The following is a 21472-nucleotide window of genomic DNA, read 5'->3' as shown; positions in this document are numbered from 1 at the left end:
TACTGATCTTGTTCATTTTTCATTGATTTTACTTATAATAATTTAAGTAATTAATTAACTAATTCAACAAGGTACCATCCATCAGAGTTCAGACTCAAATGTAACAAATATCATATATAATAGCAGTAACAGTAGAGTGTTTTGAAAAAAAATACTTTCATGGAGACTAATGCCTTATTCAATTAAAGTATGATTTAGAAATGGCATGTATATCCTGGTTAAATAATGGTAGCTAGCTCTTGGTGCAAATGTCATTATTATTCTGTCTAAATATAGTTAATATAATTTATGGCGGGTATCACAGCTACGAGTGCTGTTTGATCAATCCTGATATGATGTGCATGAATGCAGCTGTGTCTGGCAGCTAGTAAAACTGTCATTATTATTCTGTCTAAACATAGTTAATCCCTGGGATTCATGAAGCTTGCACCAGGCGCAGGCATAGCGTAGGCGTTATAATGCCAAATATGGCAGTCGAGCGATTCAGGTATGATCCAATTCCACGTGCACTACTGGCATATGCCAGATCTGCGCAGCCCCCGGCGTAGGTATGCTAATCACCCCATGTGCAGTGTCGCACCATGCAAATGAAGGCATATAGCGATTCATGAAGTGGTGCAGGCGAAGGTAAGCCCATGGAAATGTAAACCAAAACACGGTTTACATTTTCCCAAACAGAACATCGTAGCTATGGAAGAGGGCCAGACCCAGGTATCACAACGCTAACATATGACAATGGCAAAATACACAGCCAATGGCATAAGAAAAGATGCACAACACATAAATAACAACATTTAATGGCATGTGCACAGTAACGCACAGCACAACCGCAGGGCATGTGTGGAAGCTGTAACATAAAAGAAATAATATAAAATGTCATAAAATCGCAACGTAATAGAAATCAGATTTACAGCATAATACACAATGGTAGGCATGAAACACCACAACCAAAGTGCAAGGGTTGCTAAGGGCTTGCGATAGTGTTCGGCACGGTAACTATGAATTAGTAGTCAATGCCATGCAAATGAGGCAGATAATACTGAATCGCAAATGTCCCGCCGGATGAAGGTTGTACCATACGGCGAGCGGTATTACACCGAGGAGTGGCTCAGAGGAGATACATGACATCAGCAGAGGGGTGTGCCATCGTAGCAGTAAGCACATTGAGCATTGAATCTGGCCTGTCCGCTGCCAAGCAAAGCTGCAGGACAGGGTGGGGAAGAATCGTTAGCTGAGAGCACAAATGGTGCCCAAAAGCGCATGTGTACGAGGATGAAAACTTGCCCAAAACCCAGTAATCGGACGACATGTGCCGCAAACAATAGCAGAAACAGGAAGGTCAGGGGAAGAAAAGAAGGAAATGCGAAAGTAGGGTAATTGAGTACTAATGAGCAATCAACACCAATCAACACACGAAGGCCAATCGCGGTAGCTGACAAGTCTGCTTGCAGAAACCTGCAAAACAGGATATGGGAGGCATTTGAATGCAAAGAAAGGAGGGGAGGTATTGGATTGCAAGATAGGAGACTTGACACCGCAGAGCAAAGCAAACCGACAGCAGACCGGCAGTAGCACACATAACGCAAGATACGCCAGGTCCAGGAAAGTAGAAATGAAAGTAGGCTGCAGGATGCACGCCAGAAAATGGTAGGTGCAACGTGCAGAAATGTAAAGGGAAGGTCAAGAGGTAATCCACGGCAGGCAAATGTAATTCAACACCAAAGGCACCACAATAGTAGTTCCGGCAGTAAAACACATAAGATAACCTGTAGCTATGATCGTACATACACACCCTATGACATCATCGGTGTTCACAGCACAATAGTATAAAGTGTGAAAGCACCCAACACACACCTGTGTATTCCCAAACACCGCACCATAGGTGTAAACACACGGGGAACTTTTAAAATGTACATGTTGGGAGCTGCCATAGCTGTGATTCATCAGCATGTGTTAGAGACTGGCGGTGTTGTGGAGGATGATGCCGACAACCACTGCAGGCCTCGGAGGAGAAGGAGAGTGTTCAGACCAAGGGTAACCTACCAGGGGCTACATGACCTGGAGATAGTAGAGCGTTACAGGGTGGACAGGGACATCTTACAGCAAATAGTGGAGCTGTGCCAGCCATGCCTGAGAACCAGAAACAACAGAGGGGGACTCATCCCAGTGGACACGAAGGTATGTGTAAGCCTGCGAATACTGGCCACAGGTACCTTTCAAAGGCCAACTGGAGATATAATGGGTATCTCACAGGCATCAGCATCCAGGGTACTACACCAGTTCCTGGATGCCATGTTACCACATGCCAATGAGCAGATATACTTCCCCAGAACTCAGGAGGAGTTGGCCAGCAATATGCGCCACTTCCACTGTGTGGCACAATACCCGGAGGTACTGAGTGCGATAGACTGCACGCACATACAAATCAAGTCACCATGCAGTGAGCAGGGTAGGCGCTACATAAACTGCAAGAGATTCCACTCCATCAACTGCCAGGTCTTGTGCAATGCCCAGGGCATTATCATGGATGTGTGCTGGCAGCCCTGGAAGCTACCATGACTCCCATATCTGGCATGCCTCACAGCTGTATCAGGTATTTGTCATGGGGGACATCCCACATGGCCATCTCGTGGGGGATGCTGGCTATGCACTGGAGCCGTGGATGATGACTCATCAGAAATGCACACACACCCATGCAAGAACGTCATAATGAGGCACACGCACAAACCAGAATCATCATAGAGCGGTGTTCGGAATGCTGAAATCACGGTTCCGGTGCTTGGATACATCTGGTGGAGCCTTGCAGTACTCTCCAGGCATGTGTGCCCACATCATCATAGTATGTGCCATGCTACATAATATGATCCTGCGAAGCAGCTGCAGCAGGGACAAAATGGTGAAGGCCCTCATAGCCCACCGCGAATTGCCAAGGCCATTACAGGCACAGAGGGATTCAGACCATGAACACACTGTGCCAGCCCCAGTAGGCAGATGGAGGCATTCCCAAATATGCCTACACTTTGACAAAGAGGGAACGTATAGCACATACTCTGACATTGTAGGCCCCTATGGACTGACACCTCTCCACCTGCACACACAGTAAAATGGATGGCACACAAACATGACCACCTGTAAATTGTAATGTATAGGTGGCCCAATGTGTGACTCCTACATAGGCAGCCCTCAAACATTGTAAACACAACAGCCAGTGGGACACGGAATGCCAACACCTGAACAGTACATCAGTCTTACAGCATATGGTGGTGCTGTGTGCCTGTCACGTTCCCCGCCAGATATATATATATATATCTATATCTATCTATCTATATATATATATATATATATATATATATATATATCTATATCTATCTATCTATATATATATATATATATATATATATATATATATATATATATATATATAGATATATTTATGTACACATATGCATATATATAATACAGATAGAAAAGGCAATAGAGGGATATATGGTGATATAGATGGATTCAGCGATATCTGCAAATATAATAGATAGTTCAACGACATTCATAACATCTTGGAGGTACGAATAAATAGGATACTGCCAACCATGGAATGTGTAACATACCGACATGCATAACCACGAGGCTGAAAGACTGATAGAACACAGTACTGGAACAGTACATCCGCGAGTAATAGTATGATGATATGAAGGGACAGTTAGTCACCACTGCCGGTGTCGCGGTCCACATAGGTACTGTGTTCAACTGTGTCTGTGAGTGCCGTAGTCTGTGTAAGTGTGCATTGAGGGTGCCGTGCATCTCTGTGTGACTGTAATGTGTGTGTGTCTGCAACATGTGTTTGTTAGTGCCAAGTCAGAGGCAGATCAGCACGGTAGGTGTGGGTATAGCTAGCCGTAGGCATACGGTTACTACCTGTCCCACAGTAGGAGGGACAACCCCACCCTGGGCAGGTGTGTCCTGACATAAAACAGTACAATGGGCAAATGTCCGAGATGGTAGGACATAAATATGTCCCATATATAATGTAACAGTCATATTTAATAGTTATGCCTGTATGTAAGAAACTTAAATGTTACATGCAATATGATAAGTAGCCAAAGTCACACAACAATAGGTATGTAGTGAGGATAAAAGTATGTGCTAACCTGTGTACTGACCGTGGCTACATGTTGGCCTGTAAACACCGCTTTGGTCCCGCAAGTGTCCAACAATGACCATATGAAAAGGTGGCAACCCATAGCAAACAGGCTCTTTTAACAACACAACCACAATGAATGCAAATATCTGGGACAGAAATACAAGGGATAGGTGTCACTTACACATATCCCCTGATATATCGCTGCAATTACGAAGGTATACAAGTAGTAAGCTCACCTGCAGATGATATAGAAACCAATTAGCAACGGCCCAACGTACAATCCCGTAATATGTCTACTAACTGTTAGCTCTCTAATTAGGGACGGAGCCCACACACATATATACGGATTATGTAGAAATGCAAGGCTCACAAACCTGTATATGTTACGTACAACCACCGACATCCCCACACTAAAAACTAAAGCAATACAGACTGTAATAGCAGCACAAACATCCAGTCAGTCAATTACATCTGCAGAACCCTCAACATACCGTGTGAGAGACACAATTAAAGGCATCATGCAAAATTGCAGACGTTGTATAATGGAACAAACAGCCATGTTACAGGTTTTGATTGCAGTACTCTGTTATCAGACGTTGGGATGACAGGTACACCCACATGTTGAACCAAATACTCTACCTGTCACACACAATCCACGGGGGACATGAATCCAAACTATACTTGTCTCCATGCATAGCAGTTGCAGTTACACATAACAAAACACAATACAGACCATCTCCCCGAAGGTAGGGCAAATAGGCAATGCCCAAGTGGAGAATCCAATTATACCCCACTGTCGCCACGTAATTGGCGAATGGAGTAGCTGCACAGCTGATATGCAAGTAATTAGTCACTCAGGAACACCAATTGGCAGGATGAATCCACATGTTTCAGGTATCGACATATATAAGGATGACTTGCCAGACATTCAAATCGTATGCTCATACCGAATAACAGTTGAAACACTGTGAGAGAGATAGAAACGAAAAGTCAGAAACGACAACAAGGTATGTAGAATGCCCGATATGTAAGGTTATGTATAGCATGATCTGTATTAATTAGTTTTACTGTATGTATAGCCTGGTTTGCATTAATTAAACGTGTCCGCAATGCATAAAGTGGGGAAAGGTATTTATGTAGTGATGTCTTACTGAGCCTACTAATGCTTGTAGAAACTGTGCGTCCAGCAGTGGGACACAAGGTACACAGCACAGACACCACAAGGGATGCTACATGAGGGCGTTAACCAGAACAATGCCATACAACCCGCCGTCAGTGGTAGGGTATGTCCAACAAGGACGTGCCATAGCAGGGGATAGTATATGTTGATATACTATCACAGCATGCATGTGTATGGGCAAATAACGTTAATGACATATGTAAGGTGGTCCCGCTGTGCAAGTATGCTTTGCATTACGGGATACTATGTGAAATATGTGTAATGTATAGTATTATAGGTAGATATGACAGATATTCTACACAGCATAACAGGCATATCATGCATACCACAGGTATCATCTATTGGTATGTACAATAGCAGGATACATATGGCCTGTAGGTATGGGACATAGTAATAGCATGATAGCTAATCTAAATGGAAGGGCTACCAAGTAACCATGCACAAAGGACATGTAATAGCTTCACAGGTGCATAGTGAGTACTATGCAGTCTGGCAAGTCCATGTGTAAGCACAACTACAGTGTTCACACTAGTGGCACCTCTCTAGGGTAGTGTCCTGTGAACAGCAGAGCCAGGTGTCACCTGCACCTCTGCACAGTACAGCCACTGCAGTGATCCCAGGCCTACAAGTGTCTCCCAACCACCAAGGGAGGTATCACATGAACAGTGCTACTGAGTGTCCCTGCGTGATGTACACAGGACTTATGTTCCAAAGCATGGTGAGTGTCCGGTTTTGAAATGTAACCCACAAGCACATCCCACTCATTGTGGTGTGTGTGCACATATCCATGAGCATGTTGCTCACAGTGGCCTCTGCTTATGCCGCGATGAGGAGTATATCCATCATTAATGTTGTGGACATGGGCCCTGTCTGATCAGCAGAGGTCACCCCTGAGTATGTAGTATGCAAATGTGTACAGATGTGGTGTCCTTAGTGCAGCCGCATATTTAAACTGTTAGAGCTCAGTAAACGTCATGGCATGTTAATGTTGTGGCATGTAAAGCTGTAGCTGTTGTGTATGGTACACCCTAAATGTGGTGGTGTACCCTTGAATGTGTGTAGATGTCTTGTGTTCAGAGGTACAATGGGTGCCTATGTACCAGCTACACACCCAGTACAGATAGGTGTGGCCACTTAGAAGGATATCCACACCACAGTGGCACACGGTAACCACAAGAGTGGGTGCGACATATGTGTGTACTGCAAACATGTACAATGTGATATGTATGTAGGGGACTACCATCCATGTGATAGTCAGTGGGTGAATGGTGTAATGCAAAGGTGATGTGCATGCACCTTGTGTCATGCAGCTTGATGCCATGATAGTCATATTATGTATCTGTCACAGCAACACCCATATGGATGGAGTCAGTATCAGTTGGTGGAGCAATCATGGGGCTTGGTATGTAGGGGTTTAAAAGCTAGGCAGGGAAAGTCCCTTGTGCCAGCCTGTTCCACAGGGAAGCATATACTGAACATGAGGGGCCTATGATTGAGGACCGTGGTATGCCAAATGTACCTGACATGTAGTAGGTACCATGGTATGCTGGACTCACTGTGTGTCCTGTCCATGAGCCACATAGCATAACATCCTGAGACACAGGGTACGATGTGCAGGTGGATGTGTATGTTGTCAATACCAGAATGGGGAATGGTGCTGAAAGGCAATGAGAGGACAATGTAGGATGTGTGGACTCGCACCATCAGCAACTGCCCTGGTAACTGTATGAAAGGAGTCCACCATGTGTAGGGGCCATGCCCTGGCCTTAACAAGCCCAACCTGGGTGGCAGCAAAGGACGGGAGCCCAACAATGTCTCTGTGAATGACATCCTTGATGATGTGCCCCATAGCCATGCAGAACAGTCCAGTCAGGTGTGTAGGATGTCCCACTCATGCAATGCAGTGCCACCTGTGTGTAGTGTGATAAATGCTGCTGTGTGCCATTCAGGGCTACAATGTCTGAAACAAGGCTATTACTGAATATGGTGGCCTAGTGGTGAGACATGAAATTCAGAGGTTTGTGGACATCACAGCCTGGGACGTTGGAAGGTGACATGGGGCCAGTGTCCCAGGACATATAGAGTGTAGGTCAGTAGTGTGTAGGTGTGACCACAGGGACAGCACAATGTTCATGTATGGATTGGCCCTGTAGTGAGTGGGAAGGTGTAATGTCAGCATTGAATCCATCCTCTAACATGTTGCCAACAACACCTGGGTCTGCAATGTTCCTGAGTGACTGTTGTATGTGACAGCAGATGTGGGTGTTGCCATCGAATACTGACATACCACCATAATGCCTGGTGGTACACCCGGAATGTGTGGCAGTCATGTTTACATAGCTAGTCTTGGAGTATGTGATGAGGGACCCTGTGGCCCCACCATGGCTGACCAGTGAGCCACCCCACACATGGGAATGTACACCACTGTGCAACAGCCTACACCTGTTGTTGTACATCATATGTCCATGGAACATGACCACCAGAGTGGCGTCTGTTATCTGGTGTGTACCATCATTGCTCTGTGTGGAATAGCATGATCCATGCAGTTGTGTACATGCTAATGAAGTGCACTGGGGTATGTGTCAGCATTTGTATGTGCATTGTCCATCTGCACAGGTGTCATGATGTTAACAACTGCTGTCAGCAGACGTCTGTAGTAGGTGTTGTAGTACACATGTACTGTGTTTGCAGTGATGGGTGTGTTGCCGGGATGTGGCTAACAAGGTCGATTAGCATATGTTTGGAATCCACCAATGAGGGGATAACCCCAGGTGTGTAACACCAGTCACATGGTGGTAGTGTTCATGCCAAGGGTAATGTAGGTCTTGGAGGTGGTGTGTATGGGTTGATCCAGCAGAGCGGAGGGTATGACTCATGGATGTGTCAGTACATGAGTGGCTATCCCAGTGAAGTGTGGGGTAGTGTCAGTCACACATCAGTAGTAGCTGCCTGTGGCCCACTGTCCACTATACCAACATAGAAGATATGTTACCCGTGGGTATGATGTTGACTCTGTCACTTGTTACAATGTGTATAGTGGTCCCGAGACAGTTAGTTGCACGCTGAGCACCTCTGATGCATTGTGCTAAGTAACTGCCAGGTTGTGTGCAAAACATAGTGGGATATGGGAACCCTCAGCTGTGGGTGTGCCGTCCAGGTATGTGCCTGAAAGGTATGGTCTGTCTATAACCTGTCATTGCAGGTATGCTCTGCAGAGCCTAGAGGCAGGTCCCAGTCACTGCAGAGATGTTTGAGTGGTGCATTTAAGGTGTGCCTTGCCTGCGTGCGTCACAGAGGAAGATGCAAGCATTGCGTCACATGACCCCATGTCGTGCCTGCCAGTTACTGCCCTGCTGGTGACAGTTATTGGAAACTGTGCAAGACAGGCAGTATAGAAGCAGCAAGAGCCGTACATGTGAGCTGTACTCCCAGGGCTGACAGGTGCAAGTCATCTGTGCCACAGCATTGTGTTTGACCAGGAGAGTCATAGCGGACAGATATCACATGCCTGTGGAATGACAATAAGAGCATAGGCAACTGTTGAAGTGACACAGTCGGTCATTGTACAGTGGTATCGTGTCCGGACGTATGCAAAATGCTCCCCAGGGCTAGGCCCACACCCTCAGGGCTATAAGACAGGTGAGCTATTGCATGTCCCTGCACACATAGTCTGTGAAGTGGCATCACAGGGCAGTCACACTAACATGGAGAATGACAGTCATATCGTACCTGGTGAGGTGTGGCATGGGTGCATAGGTTATGTTGCAGAAGCAGTTACCCGACAGCAAGATGCAAGCGACTAACGCCTTGTGTAGCCTGCTGTGTGGAACTACAGTGTGACTCCCTACAGAGTCAGCTATGACTGGTGTGTTGTGAATGTTATAACTCACTATTGGCTGTATGTGATGGGCACACATGAGTCTGTGGGCTATAAGCTGGTGATGTTGTCTTCCATGATGGGGGCTACCTCTGGTGACTACAGTGAGTATGGAGACATACTGCACAAGTTGTCCTCGTAGGTGTGGCCAGTGGTGTAGATCATGTGAGACTATGTGATGGGTGGGGTGTGTTGCGAATGTTACACATCCCCAAATGACTGTCAGGTGCAGTCAGGGTTGGTGACAGCATTACCCCAGCCATAGCTGTCAACCTCCTGTCCCCAAACTGAGGAACATTAGCCCTCATACTGTGTGACAAATGGGCAAAACGTGGAACACTTACAACTGGCTTACTAACAGCGTCAACTAGGAAGGGCATATGATGGCTAAAATAGGCTGGTCTTATGTATAAAAAAGATATTCCAATGAATTAATATGATTCCCATCTATTTAGTCATGGCTAGCAGGTAAACTATTTACAACAATGAATGTGTGACAGACCCTTCCAATGTGGAACCTTGAGGAACATGCACCTTTAGAACCCCAAATGAGGTACATTCCTCGTAATGAGGTACACCTGAGAGCTATGCCCCCAGCACGGCTGCAGAAGTGCATCCCCCACAGGCGGTAGTGCCGTATGTTGGGAGGTGAGCATTGAATGTGTACATGAGACAATTGCTGTATTGCCACATGTACGACATATCCCTCATATAGACATGCAGTAGCACTGGTACGTGACAGTTGGACATGCCTGTATATACAACCATGTCCCACAGGATATGTGTGTTATTTGTGTACAACAGCTGTCATACCTAAGCAAGCCGGGAAGTGTACGACAGCCAGTGTACCTGTGGGAAATGGTGTGGAATGGGTGCTATAGTAATCAGTAGCTCATGACATGCTCACAAGTTCTGAACAAGTGCCTAGCATGACCATACAATACAGATAGTGTGTTGATAATATCAACCCACAAGTGGTGATGACAGTCATTTAGGGTGGCACCGCACTATAACCCTGCTGAGTATGGTGTGCATGTCCATGAACCATTAGCACTGTAGATGTTAGCAGTACAGATGTACAAGACAGCACGGATATTTGATTACAAATACCTTTGCATGACACATGAGTGTTCCACCAGTGGCCTGTTGACAGACTCACAACTACAAATGGTGCAAGAGTGACATTTGCACAGCACACCAGCACCAGCTACAGTAGAACAGGGTTAATGTGTTGTGCCCCACCCTCATTGTAGCCCATACCACACAGACAAATGTTAGGCATCTGTGTATGTAAGGCTGTGAATGGCCGTGAGCTATCAGTATAGCTGTGTCAGTGTTGTGAACAACATACAGAATGGGCTGTGTGGGTGAGGTGTGTGACATATGTGCACAGTCTGATGGATGATACCAGCAGTGTCACTGCTAGGTGAACATCCCTGTACCCATAAACTACTACCTAGGCTGTGGTCAACATTATGGACACTGTGTAAGGGATGGTGCTGTGCAGTGCACCCCCCGATATGGTGATGTCTCCAGGCCCCTTAGGTAGTCATATGAGGTACCCATGTCATGTCAGGGTGCCATCCATGAGCACGGAGATCACTGGACAGACATATACAGCACTGTGGTGACCAATATTGAATCACATACCACCTGTAAGGGGTAATGGCTATGCATGGATGTGCGATACCAGCCTTCACAATCCACACCTCCACTATGCAGCATGCTGTCTACCTTGCAGAAGGACATTTGCTACACCATGATGATGGACATGCTACATGTCCATATCCTGATCTATATGACATATGTCATGGACAGCCACTGTCCTAATACTAGGATCGTCACAGACTGGACAGATCCCTGTGCCATATATGTGACATACTCCTGCCATACCATGCAACCCTATCCATCAAAGCTGCACATGTCATCCCAGTCATACATGGTGTGATGGCCGCATGGTAGATGAACTATCAACTGACTGGATCAGTAATGTGGCACTGATGCAGCTTGCGGTGGCACAATGGCTGTCTGTTACAGCTTGGAAACCATGCCCGCACATGCTATGGTTGATAACCATCCCTGCAAATGTCGTCTGACTAGCCATTGTCCCATGTCTATCACATGTGCAATACAGGCGATCCGTGGCAGGATGTTGAACAGTTGTACAGTGCTGTGTAGCTGTATATGGCAAAACACATGCATGTACAGGTGTTCATGCGTATGTGTGCATTGTCACTGCTCAAGTCCATTACGGCTGTGTCTGTGTAGATATGTGACATATACACAGCATCCAGGTCAACAGTAGTACCGTGGACACATCGAGGCATGTGCAGATAGGTAAGAACACAAGTGCAGGAAAATAGACATGCCCACAGCAAGACAGCATTTACATGGAGTATGAACACTGTAATGAGGTGACACACATATATGGTGATGATATCCAATGCATAATGGGTGTGACATGTGTGACACAAACACGTCAGTCGTGTCAGTGTCATGATACTTTGCAAAGATAACTGTGCAGATGTAGTAGATGTCATAGAAATGTATGTGCAGCAGTATCTCTGTACATCTCTGAAACTGTGACCTGTCACCATCATTATGTCTTACAGATAATGCCCCGAACATGCCTCCCAGCATACACCCACCAGGAGGATGATGTCCTCATCCCACAGCTCCTTGACAACTATGACTTGTTGTTCAGCCATGTGCCACAGCATGCCCAGCAGCGGAATGACCTGTGGCAGGATCTACGAGGAGGGTGAATGATGTGGGTGGCCATAACCGCACCTAACAGCAGGTGCGCAGACACTGCACGGACCTGATACAACATGCAAAACAGCGTGCCACTGCAATCGCCAGGGAACAAGGTGGAACAGGTGGTGGGCCACCAACCCAGCTCCCACTCACACACACCAAGGTGTTACTGGCCAGTCTGGGGACACCCAGGGAACAGCATCCAGAAACACTAGCTGCCATCATGGAGGTGGGTGTCTCCCAACCAATGAACCTGGAGTTGCCTGGTAAGTCAGTACTGCACATATGGCTATTATATCCCATGTAGTTGCATGTGTCACTGTACATTATGTAAAGTAACTACATATGCAAGGTATGTGGACACACATGCTCCATACTACAGTATGCTATGTTGTGTATGCACACATGTGCATACTATATGCTATTACACAGGTGAATGTGTTCACATGCACAGTGCAACCTGTGGCTGTCATACAGTCATGGATAATGTTCATACTGGTGTGCCACCCCTATACAGGTACCTCTGGTGTGCCGCACAGACATGGGTCCATTGCAGGTGAGACTGTCATCAGTATCAGGCATGTTACAGTGTAGATCTAGTTGCCATGTGGCCAGTTAACACTTGCACACCTGATGTTTGTTCCAGTCACGATATGCAGGTCGCACCACCCTTCATTCACACATGCCACCCATGTGCAATATATACAAACGTAATGATACAGCGACTTGAAACCACTGTACTTGTTATTGCGACATGTGTGGTCAGCTGTGCATACAATGGTGGAGGTGTTCTACAATGGAGGCATATGTAGTATGCATTGGAACAACATGTGTGGTGCGCACACAGTACCACACAGTGAGCTGTGATATGGGCAGCCCACAGGTGTCACCATTGTGTCATATGCCCCTGCATTGGGTGCACACATTGTGATGTGCCACCTGACATGTCCCAGACATGTTGTGTTCTGTCTGCAATATTGCCACACTATCGCATGACCTATACCCCACATACCAAACATACAACCCATTGTCTGCATAGCCCTGTGGATTGTGACATATCTGACATCTATGGGTGTATGTCATATGGGACAACACAGACATGTGGAAATGATGCCCATCACACACAATTGGCCAACACATGTGCACACATGGCCATGGGGGATGGCCAGAGACATGTAGCCACACAGTACTTGGGATGTCTATACACCCTGTTGCACATTGTCCACACATGGTCCAATTATAGCCTTAGTTGACTGACTATACAGTTGACATGGTACACTTGACAAGCTAAAAGCCTGTGCACAGCTACTGGAGGTGTCACTGAAGTCTACCATATACGATCTGTTGAACATCATGACTGTGTTGCAGTTATGGCTAGGCAATGTGTGCATATTATGCATTCTACAGCAACATAGATGCCTCATGTTGCCATGCAATGGCACAGTGTCTGTACTTCACACTGTATAGCAATGTAGATGGCTCACACTACCCTCCCATGTTCATGCACATTTGCTAAACATGCATTCTATCTGTAGGGCATACACACAACACTGCAATGTGAAGCCCATTATGATGCTGTACATGTGTCAGGACACCATTGTGTCAAACATCTATGCATGTTAATGCACATGTCAGCAGATTACATGTCAAGGTCACGTCAGCCATGTGTACTGTTATCCTGTTCTGGGCCACATGGTGTATCACGGGGATGCATGCATACTACCATGATTGTGTGAACTGCATGGCTACTGATATGACACCTGCTTGCTGTAGTGTGCACCCCGGGGAGATATGCTTACTAACACTATTAATGTCTGAGCTGCATGCCCTCTGCTGTATCGCAGGCATGCTGCATGCCATCTGACAAATCACATGCATGGTGTGTCTGTGTGTGTCTGTGTCTGTGTTTGTGTGTGTGTGTGTCTGTGTTTGTGTGTGTGTGCGTCTGTGTTTGTGTGTGTGTCTGTGTTTGTGTGTGTGTGTCTGTGTTTGTGTGTGTGTGTGTGTCTGTGTTTGTGTGTGTGTGTGTGTGTCTGTGTGTGTGTGTGTCTGTGTGTGTGTGTGTCTGTGTGTCTGTGTGTCTGTGTGTGTCTGTGTGTCTATGTGTGTCTCTGTGTGTGTGTGTCTGTGTGTGTGTCTGTGTCTATTGTACTTTACAGTATTTCTTTGCCTTCACAGGTGATGTAGGTGCGTTACCCTCCTGCGGTCCATCTGATGTTAGTGTCCCCACAGATACTAGCGGTGATGAACATATGCATGAGGTACAGGCAGGGTTGTCAGGGGCTGAATCTGTGCCAATGGTTACCATCCCAGCTATGTCCCCCTCTTCCCCGCACACAGTTCACCAACACATACAGCATCACCAGTGGCCATAGAGGAAGGACAGTCAGCGTCTGTTAGCATGGAACAGGAACATGTGGTGGCTACAGAAGGTGTGTCTACACACCATGGTGTCAGTGTAATGACTGCAGATGTGCCACACAGGCATGTGGCTGGTGCTGCTTGTAGGAGGACCTCTGGCAGACATGCACCTGCAGGACAGAGTGCAGCAGCTGGTATCACCAGACGCATGTTCCAGACTGTAATGGCGGCACAGGCACATGCTGAACAGCAGAACAGAGAAGGGCAGAGGCTGCTATCCATACCCTAAATGACAACATCCAGGCATTGGCAAATGCTCAACAGCAGATTGCTAATGTTCTGGATAGGCGATTAGGTGAAATGGTTGGAATCCTTGACCGAGGCATGGCAATCAGCAAGTGGGAGCTGTCTGTGCTGGAACACCTGGTAGGAGTGAGGCGTAGGCCACGTGGACGTAGGCCAGCAACACCACCTAGTGTAGGTCGATGTGAGAGTGCCACCTCACATGCCCACTTCCATAGTGCCGGTAGCAGTAGCAGTGCAGCTGGTGCTGCTCTGTCAACACCAGGACACAGCAGGCCACGTGGACGTGGCCCTGGATGGTCTCAGCGGGGACACAATTCCAGCGGACATGTGTCGTCGGACAGTAGCCACTCTGTACCTCCACCTGGTAGTGCCCATGCAACCCCAGGCAGGCACAGGTCACATGGCCGTGGACGGACACAGTGAGCTGTATAACCTGCTTTGTACAATCTGGGGCTGTCAATTATACCCCGTGTAGGCCTCACAAATGGCAGAACTGTGTACACACATACACGCACACAGCAAACACAACTGTAGGGCTCCACAACATCCACATGCATTCTGCACAGACATGTCCAGTCAACTCACCGGCCCTTACACACACACACATGATGTTATCCATTGGTGCAGCCTATGCCCCTGGCAGACACATCACCCTGTGCATATGATGAAGCCTGTGCCGCATCCCTGTCATCCACACCATTGGTGCAGGGTTATGCACAAATATTCTGATGCACAAGGTGAACAGCATAGTGAGAGGTGTATGTAATATTACCTGTGTATGCATAGTGAGGGATGTGTATGTTGCAGTGTTTGTGTGTGAATACTGAGAGAAGTGTATGTGACATAGGTTGTGTACTGTCGACATGCACCAGTCATATCATGTAGTGCGGGTGCAGCATGCATTGTGATGTGTTCATGGTATGTGTCTCGTTACATCTGTAGCACCATGTTGGTTGTGATACCCTGGTTCCCTCCTATGGTGTACTTGCATGTGCCTACAGGTAGCAGTGTTTGCATTCCCCCACATGTAACTGTGGATTACTCACAGGCAAGTCTGGCAATATCAGCATGCTACATGTACCCTCAACCTGACTGTTGGACACACCAACATGACACAGATGTCCGCATATACTGCACCTGACGCATGTGGTCAGAGCCAGTGGCTACATTGGACAGAGACGTGACATACATAGCAGGACAGATTACAGGTATGGTGACATGGTGCAGGGGTTGTACACAGCTGCCTGGCCAATGATGATGTGAGGTGTCATGTGGTAGCTGGAGGCCACACTGTGCACCAGTAGGACCCTGTAACAGTGCGGGAACATGGCCACATTCACAGGGTGTACACCACTATAACGCACACCCCATAGTGTGCAGGTGGGGACCCTTGCCTGTGTGGCCATCACCCTCACAGTACTATGCACCCACACGACGTGTCACAGAGAAGGGACATGCACAGGTAGCCAGTATGGCTGGGACCCATGGCATCAACAGGGTTGTGCAATGCATCACCATTACGGGTTAGTCACCATGTGGGGTTAGTGATCATTTCCCACCGTATATTAGCATACACCCTCACACCAAGCACCAGACATACATACAGACACACACACACTGTGGTGACCACACATGTGTATACGGACAGCCGACGTGTGTGATGCACCTCACCGTCCGATGTCATGCTTCCCACACTGACGTATGTACAGATCTCTACAATGGTGTACAGGGATGTGTAGCAACTGGGACATATTCCCCATGATATGTGGCATCCCGGGTCACACATTCGGACACACATGGCAGTGCTGGGAATGATACACCTGTCATATCACAACCAACATGGTGCTACAGATGTAACCGAGACACATACTGTGAACACATCACAATGCATGCTGGAGGGGGAGTATCGATATTCGTCAAAGATACCCACACCTCCAGGTTGGTGGCAAAGCACGAAGCAGCAGAGACTATCCATGTGCAACTAACAGTGGGTAAAACTGCCTTCCAGCTTATAGCCTGCTACAGACCACCCTCCCAAACCCAGGAACCCCACTCGGCCTTCCTGAGAACACTGGAAAATATGAAGGTCTCTCCGAACACCATTATATTGGGTGACTTCAACTACCCAAACATAGATTGGGAGCATTACTCTAGCTCCAGCACCCTTGCCCAAAGATTCCTAGAATTCATAAACTCAAATGCTATGGAACAACTTGTTACCACTCCCACAAGAGGGGAAAACATACTGAACCTGATCTTCACCAACATGGGGACTCTATGCTCCAGACCAGAAGTGTATCCCTCACTGGTAAGATCAGACCATAAACTGATCTCACTGGATATTCACATCCCGACCCCACCCCCTGCCCAGAAAACCACAGTGAAAACCTTCTCTAAAGCAAATTTCACACTCCTAAAAACCGAGGTGGAATCCTTCAAAGCCCCCGGGCCTGTGGAAAATACGGCCCAGACCACAGAATCCTTTATAAATGCATTCTATGAACACCTTCAGGAATGGATGGCTCATGCAATCCCAAATAAAACCAAGACCCAATCCTCCAAAGGCAGACCACCTGTCTGGTGGACCCCAGCCATAAACAAACTATACAATAGAAGGAGGAAGCTACTACATGATAGAGCAAAATCCCAAAAAGGGAAGGCATCTCTGATCAGTATTAGCAAAAAACTAAGGGCACTCCTAAAAATCGTCAAAGGCCAGCTTCGAGGGAAAAATTGCACAGGACACTAAGGATAATGACAAGGCTTTCTTTAGTTATGTTAGTAACCTGGGTGGGAATTCCCAGATAAGCTCAGAATTAGTCCAAAATGAAAAAAAAAATACACTGATCCCACAGACACTGCCAACATCCTAGCTGACAGGTTCAGCGCAAACTCCCCCCCTCCCCACCAAAAGGGCAAATATCTATCCCAGCAGAGTGCTGCCCCCCCTGACATCTCAGATGCTCAGGTGGGAGCCACCCTCTCCAAAGCAAAAAACACAGCATCAATGGGACCAGACGGTGTCCCAGGCTGCGTCCTACATGTGTTCCACCAGATTTGATGAACATGCTTCATCTCAAAAAATCTAGATCCCTCAGAGCCACAAGGGCGGGAGACTTAAACCTCAACACGGTTATTAATAGGATGTGCTGGAGGGATAGATTCATCACTCAAAGACTCCCTATGCTGTGGAACAAAATAGAGAGAACAGCTAGAAAATATATTAGTAGCATTAACGATAGGTTAGTCAGGGTTGGTACAAGGGCACAGCCAGTGTGTTTAGAGGAAGGTTTTAAGTTTTTGTCTGAAGAGTGATAAGGAAGGAAGGGAAGTAAGTTCAATAGGTAGAAGGTTCCAGTTTTTCCCAGTTGTATTTGAGAATAGAGAGTGCCCAACCATGTTGTGAGACTTGTTGATGTTAACTAGTAGTTTATTTGAAGAACGCAAGGCATTAAGATTTTTGTAGGGGGTTATGAGGTCTGAGAGTATTGGAGCATTGTTTGGCTGGTAAAGGACCTAATGGGCAATTGTAAGTTGGTTGAGTTGAAGCTGGTTTTGAAGTTCAAGCCATCCAAGTTGCTTAAGATTCTGACAGTGATGGGTTCTGAAGGGTTTACCAGTGGCAAATCTGGCAATATTATGATAAGAGGTAGCAAGTTTGAGAAGATTCTTTTTGGATAGGTTAGTGTATATTGGTGAAGCATAGAGTAGAGTAGAGATTAGATGGGAGTGGGCAATGGTAGTTCTTGTTATTGGAGTAAGGAAGGGTTTGACTCTGTACAGGCAGCCCATTTTTCTGTTACATGACAGGAGGTGACTACAGCATACTGTTGGTTAAAACTGATACCTTTCTGGATACACATTTGATGTCCAGTAACTGCAGGACATGCAGTATTCCTTAATGTATCTACTTTCCTTGCTTACTGCTACCTCCACTCCTTTATTTATGTCCATATGTCCCTACGTGAACAGGATTACGTAGATACAAATATATTTAATTACTTTTGTTTGTACACTAATCTAATTATATCTAACTACACTCTCCTCATTAAGCTTTCCCTTTTTATGTCATTCAAGCTGCCATTGCTTTGTTTTGTGCTGCCTGCACATGCTCAGTTACTGAGGATGTATAGATGTAACTAACCCGCTGTTTATATTGTGCACTTGAACCTTCTTGCACCTGTTCATGGCTGCTAGCAGGTGTTCTGGCGATGAACAGGTGCTACTGAACATGCAGCCTTCCTAATTGGCTTGAATATTTAATTAACACAACTTCTTGTCACACTAACATGAATGGAGCATGCAGGCTTAGTGTGATGTGTGCACACAGGTTAGTGAATCCGCAAGAAAATCTTTTTTTTTTTTTTACGTGGAGGTTCATTGATTTAGAATACCTGAGATGTCTCCAGTAAGTCACCCCATCTGTTTTATATATGATTTGAGTCAGGGTCATATGGTAATTTTATATCCTACCAATCCATGGTAGTTGTGCATGGCAGCATGGTTTGGCTTTTTAAGTTATGGTGCTTGCCCTTTCCCTTGCAGTGTGATGACTGACAAGGCTATGTAGGCAATAAGTCATGGCCCAGGAAGTGCATTTATCTCAGTACCTGGGTAAACATGCTTCCAGGAGAGCCTGACCCTCCAACCCCCATCCCTTCTTGTATCGGCCTTTGTCAGGGATATGACACCATTTCAACCCCTCCATGAGGATAGGCACGACCCTCTTCCCTTGCCTATGCCACCAAGCTCTACTAATTGAGCTCAGGTCACCTGGATCATAGTCAGGGCTTTATCCCTCTATGCTACTGGTGATGCAAAGTGTTATCTATCTGTCTATCTATCTATATGTCTCTCTCTCTCTCTCTATATATATATATATATATATATATATATATATATATGCACACGCACACACATATACAGTGTATATATATATATATATATATATATATATATATATATGCATTTTATATATGTTCAGTGTTATTAATTCAAACTCAGAGCCTTAAAAGGCCTTCTATAAATTTACCTCCATCATAGCTAGAAGCACTCTGTCATCCACATAATGGTTTTTAATTTTCTGATCTTAAGTAGCAAAGAATTCCATCAACTACTGGCCCTGAAATTAAAAGAATTTAATTTTACCTTAATTTCCTATTTCAACTAGATAATTATTTCTAGTGTTTAATTCCTGCTTCAAGTTTAAAATACCAACAATAGCTCCATAAATTTCTGAGTGAATACATTTGTGTATTGCAATTAAGTCCTCTAAATATTCTGTATTTCACGGAAAATAAAGATAATGCTTTCAAATGTCTCCTGCAGCTTATACCCCTCAATCCTTTTATTTGTCAAATGAAAAACGTGTATCCTTTCAAGTACTTCAGTCTGTACCATATTATAAATACATATAGATCCACCATATTAAATCATAGATCTAATACTTACCTTATAAACAGGTAATAATACATCTCTATCCCTACTTACAATAGTCCTAAATAATTGTCTTATTTTCAGATTGCACCTTTTAATTCTGTTCGTTAAATGAGACTCAAAATGTAATCCCATATCAAAATGTATTCCTAAAGCATTAATACCGTTCACCTTCTCAATGATACAATTATTCATTGAAAACCATTAATACCATTCACCTTCTCAATGATACAAATACTCATTGTATAAGGATAATATGGATTATTCTTCACAAAATGGATAGCACAGGCCTTTGTCAGGTTTACCTCCATATTATTAATAGAGATCCTTACAAATAGCTCATCCAAATATCTCTGTAGTCTGCTCTGGTCTCCCAAACTAGTAATGACTGAACCAACGTTGGAATAATCAGCATATTTACATATCCATAACTCATTATGAATGGAAAATGATGCCATAAATATCCCAAACAAAACAGTCCCCCCAGAAAATCCTTGAGGTAGACTACAGGAAATTGTTTCCAATTGTGGACGAGTGTTTTTAATTTTCCCTCTGCAAGTTACATGAGGCACACAGCTCATTACCCAACTTATAACATATTGATTCGGTTTACCTTTATATCGTCAATCACACTTTGTTGACCGGCCACTTAATCGACTCATTTACGTGAACCAAAACCACAAAAAATGTTAAATATCGAAAAACATTCGACATTCGACATTTCCGGCCATGCCATACCTCCACACCATTGCTACTATGGGTCAAAAAGGGGCAAGGTTTTGCCATTTGCTTATTCGGAATTCAGCGTTGGAGACGTTCGCATTTCAGTATTCACGGAAGTCGTTTCGCCCATATCGGGATAGATGATATAAAGGTAAACCTATTGATTCATGTTATGTTTTAACATTATGGAGATTATTTGATGATGAGGAATGGAATCAAAAACCTTCACCATATCCAAATAGATATCTACTGCTAACCCCTCATTTAATATCTCCCACAATGATTGACAGAAAGATAGCAGATTTGTCCGACATGGCCCACCTGAGTAAATCCATGTTGAGTGATATCGTGATTCAAACCAATAGCCTCTAAGATATATTCAAAATTACTTTCTCAGACCATTTCCCAATAAACATGCACAATTAATTGGTCTAAAATTATTAATTTCAGACAAATCCTCACTCTTTGGAAATTGAACTACTACTGACTCTTTCCATAAATTTTGGACAAACCTTGTTACTAACAGCCTTTGAAATAAATTTAATAGACTGGAGTAATTGAACTTTTTATTGCTTTCAAGAAATAAATACTCTTTAATCTCATCTAGTCCAACCGCAGAACTTTAATAGATTCTTAAAGAATGTTTCAATACTATTTAAAAATAAATTGGTGTAGAGATCATTATCATTAAAAG

This window comes from Protopterus annectens, chromosome 9.part0 (assembly GCF_019279795.1).
Source record: "Protopterus annectens isolate FY-2018-M chromosome 9.part0, PAN1.0, whole genome shotgun sequence".
Classification (NCBI taxonomy): Eukaryota; Metazoa; Chordata; order Ceratodontiformes; family Protopteridae; genus Protopterus; species Protopterus annectens.
Note: the sequence above shows the minus strand (reverse complement) of the source record.